The sequence below is a fragment of the Chionomys nivalis genome, chromosome 3 (genome assembly GCF_950005125.1).
Source record: "Chionomys nivalis chromosome 3, mChiNiv1.1, whole genome shotgun sequence".
Taxonomy (NCBI): Eukaryota; Metazoa; Chordata; class Mammalia; order Rodentia; family Cricetidae; genus Chionomys; species Chionomys nivalis.
Window position 1 is genome coordinate 48145810 of NC_080088.1, and position 6755 is coordinate 48152564.

Sequence of the window (6755 nt, forward strand, 5' to 3'; positions counted from 1 at the left end):
CCAGCTTGCCCCCAGTGGTCAAGCTTGAATTGTCTTCAGATTTCTAATCTGAGTTTGATACAAGTGAATGCATTGTACACACACACACACACACACACACACACACCCATCAGCTTAAGGATCTCCCCCACCTACCCACCTACCCCTCAACTGCTCCGAAGCCAGCTCACTTCCATAGCTGCCAGACATCTTTCCCCCTCCCTGCTCAGGAAGCTTCTCCTCTCCCTTTCTGTCTGAGATAACCCTACCCATTCACGTGACCCAAGCACCACCGTTAACACTGCCGTCTGGTGATTTTTAATGGCTTTGTTGTGACATGATACCAGATGTTTAAATGTCTGACTCAGGTCTGGGATAGAGCTCACTGGCACAATGCTTACCTATTTTCAAGACCTTAGTTTTGATTCCTAGCAAAATAAAGCTTCAACTTAATGAATTTTAGTAATTTTCTAGAGTTTTGTAGCCATCACTACAATCAACTTTAGAAACTCTATATACTAAGGTGCACTGCTGTATGATATCAAGTACTGGAGAGGCTGGGGCAGGGGGAGACATTCAGATGCTCTGCTTTGTGCCTGCGTTCAAAGGCAGCATCTGCTGTGTCTGTGGGACCATCTGTTGCTCACTTTGACATAGAAAAGATAGTGCAGGCCTCAGGAGTGGTGTCACAGGTCACACACACCCTGACATATGCTCCATAGTCACCAGAGCTTACATCATCACCCTGATCCAGGACTTTATTTTCTCGTGAGGAATGGTATTGCTAAACTCTCACAAAGGGTCAAGTCTGGTTGGTTTTTGGTTTTCTGCTAAAAGAAAAAAACAACAACAAAAAAAAAACGTTTGTTATAGTTTCTTTGTTTTTTAAATCTGGCTTGCCTGAATATCAATTATTAAATTCTCTAATTTCAGGCTCTAACTAGAGCTGGGTCTTCCCCTAACTCACTCAAGGTCTTATCAGTCTTTATGGGCATATCACCTCTGCAGTGAGAACTGAACGTTGATCACCCAGGCTCCCTTGCGCTCAAACTCAACTTTAAGCCAATTCAAAAACATCAAGAAAACCCAACAAGACTCTTAGTGCCGAGGACAGGAGGGGCCACTGCAGGTGAAAAGGCTTCTACGACACAGCCTGGGTTGAGCACCAAGAAACTGGGTGAAGACCCAAGTTAAATGAAGATCCCTAATATGCTAACATTTGGCTGACTTGCGGAAACGCTCTAGAACAGGGCTTGGTCCAGACAGGCCTCTGTGTGTTCTGGATGTTGCAGGATATTCAACAGCATCCCAGATCTCTATTCAACGGACACTGGTAGCATTTCCCTACCCTCAGCTGTCATAACCAAAATACACTGCGCCAGCATTGCCTGCAGACCGGACGCCATCTCCTCTTCCTGGGAACTACTGCTAAACACACTGCAAGGATTTAAGAGAAACACATCACTCAGGAGGGGGAGGCGTCTGTGTTTCAGATGGACGGCATTCCCACAACTAATAGTTAAGCACAGAGAGACTTAGTGACACAGGTATCCTTGGAGGCCGTATAAAGCTCTTGTCTTTCCCTGTCACCTGTGTCACTGCCTCTCTGCCAAAGGCTGAAATGTAGCATCCTGTGAGGTCACCTGCCATAGCCACAACCCCGGCTGCTTTTAAACTTATGCAAAACTCGTGAGGACTCCTGACATGATTTCTACATTATACTGCACAGCCCACCATGCCCACAGTCTTCAACACTGACGAAAGTAGTGAAGATCAGAGTTTGGTCAAATCGAGTTTGGCTTTTTCCTCCCTGTCCTGGGAACGCCAGCTAAAGTGGTAAGCTTTGACCAGAGTGGTTGAAGAGGTGTGTTAAATCTTCACCCACCTTCTTATCTAGCTTTTCTTGCTGCCCCCCCTCCCCGCGCCCCATAGGATCCAGCAGACATCTCTGCAGTCATTCTCACCCCAAAAGAGCAGCAGCTGCGAGCTGCAGGGAAACCGATTGAAGCCTGAAAATCGACTGCGAAGATGACTGCTCTTAAGCAAACATCTCATTTTGCCGCTTGTGAGAGGGCTAGGGTTTGCAAACTTCCCTGCCTCAGGAGTAAATGCTACATTAGCTGAGAGCCAAAGCCGACTCCCCTCCCCTTTAAAGGCCTTGGTCAAAGTTTGGAGACACTGCACAGAGTTTCTTAATGATACCCGATGTTTAAATTCCACAATAAATTTATCATGAAAAATAAACAAATAAAGATCTTTTAAACAACTAAGTCCGAGATATGAACCAGGGAACCTGGAAAGACCCAACTGTTGCTTTTCAGAGAACCTTAGCTCTCTATTAAAACAAATATTTACCCAATTGAAGCCAATGGCACTCGGCATATTCTGTTAAAACACTAGGCCAATCTAAAGGTTTATTTATCCCAAATCCAACTACTCTGTTGCTATCCTACCAAGAACAAAGAATTCAAGTGCTCCAAGGGCAAAAGTTTAACCCTATGGAGCTGTGGACCATATTTGGAGCCTCCCAGCTAAATCCAGACGTTTGAAGCCCCGGGGGGGGGGGAATCTCAAACGTCCAAATTAAGCCCACGTTGGAAGCTTAGTTACAAGCATCATAGTTGAAAATTTACATCTGTAACTCACACATTAAGATTCTGGAGGGAAACGCGGCTGGCAAATATTTATACTAACGGACTCCACATTTTATGTCTCTTCTAGACCCCCTCACAGCTGCGACTGGCTATAACTAGCATCCTAGAAATCTCGAGTTATTTCAGAACCACAAAAGGAAGACTTCCAGGGAAAGGGGCTGGGCGGGGCTAAAGGATTTCCAGCCTTAGCCGGTACACAGAAAAGGCTACAGGAGTCTATCCCCCTCACTTAAGAGAGAAAGGTAAGGGAGGGACCGCTGGAAGGAGATTGGATTTGTTAAGCTTTTCCAAACAGGAAATCCCAGTCCGGGAAGGGACAGCCCGTCAGCCTTTTAATTTCCTGGCGGTGGCAGGAGTTAGCCAGGTCCTTGGTGCTTCAAGTGCTGATAGCTAAGGCAAAGTTACTGAGCGCACCAAGAACAGTTCGGCTGCTCCCTGCCGTGAAGGGAGCTGGTGAAACTGAGGCTCGAAATGATCCCAGGACTTAGGGCTGCCTGCCATCAACGTTTAGGGAAACGATAGCTGAATCGCCATCAAGGGCTCCTGGTGAGAATCCCGGTCGGGAGGCTCACCCTGCAGCCTCACTCTAGAAACAAAGTACAGCTAGAAGCCTAATTCAAAAAGGTCCTCACGGAGTCCCGTAATCTAGCTGTGGACTTCTCTTTCCCCGGGGTTCACATCTCTGCCTAATCAATCTAGAGTTTCCGCGAAAGTTACCTTCGGGACCCTTAATTAAACCCTGCCTTTTCGCCACAACCACTTTGGATGAGTTATCCCTACTGGACACCCCTTCCTCACAAGCCCTCCACTCCACATCGTTATGCATAAGGGGGGGGGGGCAGAGTATCCTGGGGTTGTTCGGTTTGGGCTTTACCGATCCCTGCCCGGGCTTTTGTCCCTACAGCCTGCTTCCCTTGCAAAGAAAATCTGCGCCCAAGGCGCCCACTCACCAACTCATCTTTCTTTGGAGCCGCAGTTCTCTCCACGGGTTCCGCTGCCCTTGGGCCTGGCCCTCGCCTGGGTCCTCCCTCCCTGGAGTCCTAGTCCGGTTCCCCTCCCGCAGTCGCCGCAGCCGCCACTGCCGCCACAGCCTTGCAGCCAGCAGTTTGGAGCCGAGCACCGCGCACTCCAGGCGCCCCTCCCGGTGGGGGCGGCCACCGCCTCCTCTCCGCCCCCGACCTCCGCGGAGCGACAGGCGGCTACCAACTCGGCTGCGGGGGAGTCTGTGTCCCCAAGCAGCCACCAGGGTGCGCAAGAGCAACTCAGCGCGCTCCTCCAGGCCCACTGCAGACCCCTACTCACTTGAGGTGACAAGTCCACCGAGGGCCGGCGACTACAGAAGGCAGACGCACCGCTTTGCTCTATGCCTCACTCAGCAGCGCCCCTCGGATCGCGATGGTGGACTCCACGTAGCTCAGTTCGGGCCCCGACCCCCTTCTGAAGCCGTGCAAGCGGGTTCCAGCTGGGAAGTCCCGGAGCCTTCCTGCTCCTGGACAGCAAAGTGGTTGCTGCTTTTACTGATGCAGGAGTGGACTGGCTGTTCGTCCCATCATCCGGCTCCACTTTCTCAAAGCTGTGTTGGCAGCACTGTAGTGGAAACCTTTGTACTTGGCCTCTCTCTCTCTCTCTCTCTCTCTCTCTCTCTCTCTCTCTCTCTCTCTCTCTCAATGGACGGGAGAACACACGTCCTTGGGTGGTGATTTCCTCCCCAATGATGAAGTTTCTGCTCTGGGAAACTCCAGGTGACCGCACCTCTGCCAGACACTGTTCTCCCCCCCCCCCCCCCCCCCCCCGGGCAGGTTTACCTGATGCATCAGAAAAGCAGCTGTGCCAAACAGCAATGGAACAGCCTGGGATCAGGAGACTTCAAACTCCGTGGTACTGATTTCTTTGGCATGGTGTCTCATAAACGGTTCTGTGTTTTCCATATAGTTAACATAACCAGTGAAAACTAATGTAGACTTTTTCCACCATTGCTTCCCTGGGAGGTTACGGAACAGACTGGGATAGACTGGAGACACCCACAGTCCATGTTGACACGTGCAAATGTAGCTCTTTGCAAAGTGGGGTTTCAACGATGAAAGACAACCCTGGAGGAACTCACAGGGTAAGGACAGCACAAGGACCCGCAAACTCTAATTAATAACCATGTAGCCTGGACAAGTTGTTTAGCTACCAGCAAGGATGTCTCCAAGAGGGTAGCATAGCAACAGAGGTACCGGTGATGCCCGTGCCACGAGGCAATTAATCAGCCTCTGCTTCGTGTATGCAAAAAGTCTGAGCTGTGAGTACACTCACTCAACGAAACGTCTATTTAAAATGTTACATTTGTATAAGAAAAAGTCTGAATTTTTAAATTAAATATATTTTACTATTTATACGTATGCGTGTTTTGTGTATGTGAGTGCACGTGAATGCAGGTAAGGGGGCAGCGGGGGAAGAAGAAACGGTTGTGAACCTCTCCAAGTGAGTTTTGACAACCAGACTCCGAGGATCCTCTACAAGAGCGGGTGCAGCTCTTAGTAACTAAACAACCTGATCAGTCCCTAAAGTCTGACTTCTAATTTCTGCTATAAGAATGGTTAGCATTTTCGAGTATTCTCTGCTCATCGCCACCCCAGTAGCATTTGCTTCACAGTAATAAATTCACATCAACTTAAAATCACTTATCACATCTCAGTACAAATGAGACACTCTTGCCTTTGTTTATGTTTCTACTCACTTAAGGCTTAATGATAACAAAACGCCTTTCTAGAATTAAGAAACTGTCTCCACTTTCTGACTTCTCATTTACCCCATTCAGAAGTTGTGTCCCCTTGAGCTTGAAGCTCGCAACTGGAAGATTGCTCCTTCACAGGCGTGGTGGTACCTGAGGGTAATCCTAGTCCTTGAGAAGCTGATGCAAGAGCATCAAGAGTTCCAGACAAGTTTGGGCCTCATAACAATTTGGGACCAACCTGAGATACATAGTGAAAACCTGACTCAAAACACCAAAGACTGCCTATTGAAATCAATATGGTGGTTCCTCAGAAAATTGTGAATAGATCTACCATAAAATCCAGCTATACCACTCTCGGGCATATACCTAAGGGACCCTCCATCCTACCACAAGGATTACCCTCAGCTATGTTCATCGGAGTTTCATTCAAATATCCAGAAACGGAAAACAACCTAGATGTCCTCAATCAATGAATGAATAAAGAAAGTGGTACATTTACACAAAGCTGTATGACTCAGCTGTTAAAAACAATGACATCATGAAATTTGTAGGCAAATGAACGGAACTAGAAAAAAAATTCATCGTGGGTGAGGCAACCCAGACCCAGAAAGACAAACATGAAATGTACTCACTTAAAAATAATTATTAGCTGTTAAGTAAATGGTAATCACGCTACAGTCCATAGTCCCAGAGAGGGTAGGAAAGAGGAGGGCTCTATGGGGGATGCATGGATCTCCCTGGGAAGGGGAACTGGAATAGATTTTGTGGGTGGACTAGAGGCAGGACAGATGGGAGTGGAGGGATCAGTTGTGTGGGGGAGAGGGGACACCAATGACTGCTCATGTAACTCAGTAAAAGCAAATTCCAGTACTGCTTTCTTAGCACTGAGGGTGGGCGGACACCTCTCACTCCCATGCAGCAATTACCAGCTGAAATCTAGTTCCTTCCGTCTTCTTGTTTCCGTTGGCCTAATCGCTGAGTACCCAGAATTCAGATTTGGGATCTATATTCAAAGTGCTGTCTTTCTGCCCCATGGAACTAAATTCCATCATGTGTCCAGACCAACCCTCTCGCCAGACTCTCGGGCCCTGGCAGCTGCCCACGTGGCTACCTACTGACCTAGTAGTTACTGTTCTCAATGCTGATGCCCTGAAACGTTTTCCCCTGTCTCCAACCGCTCTTTTCCAACTGACGTCATCACCATATCAGATCTAAAACTTTACATCATCCTCAAATTTAATTTCTCTCCAATGCCTCAGGAAGTCTTTCCTGCTTTTTTTTTTTAAATAAATTAAGAATTCAGCTACTGACGACCTCACTGCTAATCTCGTCTAGATCTCATGCCATACTGTCTTGGCTTTACCCTTGCTCCCTTACAGGATTTTGTCAGCCCAGACACCAGG

The 6755-nt window shown here is 48.0% G+C and overlaps 1 protein-coding gene across 6 annotated transcripts in view; it reads right to left on the reverse strand.

Annotated features, from left to right (window-relative positions):
• The window catches only part of Phldb2 (pleckstrin homology like domain family B member 2), a 97912-nt gene extending 94180 nt beyond the window's left edge, over positions 1–3732 (reverse strand). For all 6 annotated transcript variants that reach the window (XM_057764108.1, XM_057764106.1, XM_057764109.1 and 3 more), the window contains exon 1: positions 3584–3732. The gene's annotated coding sequence lies outside the window, so the exon portion shown is untranslated. The remainder of the gene's footprint in view (positions 1–3583) is intronic.
• Between the last annotated feature and the right edge of the window lie 3023 nt (positions 3733–6755).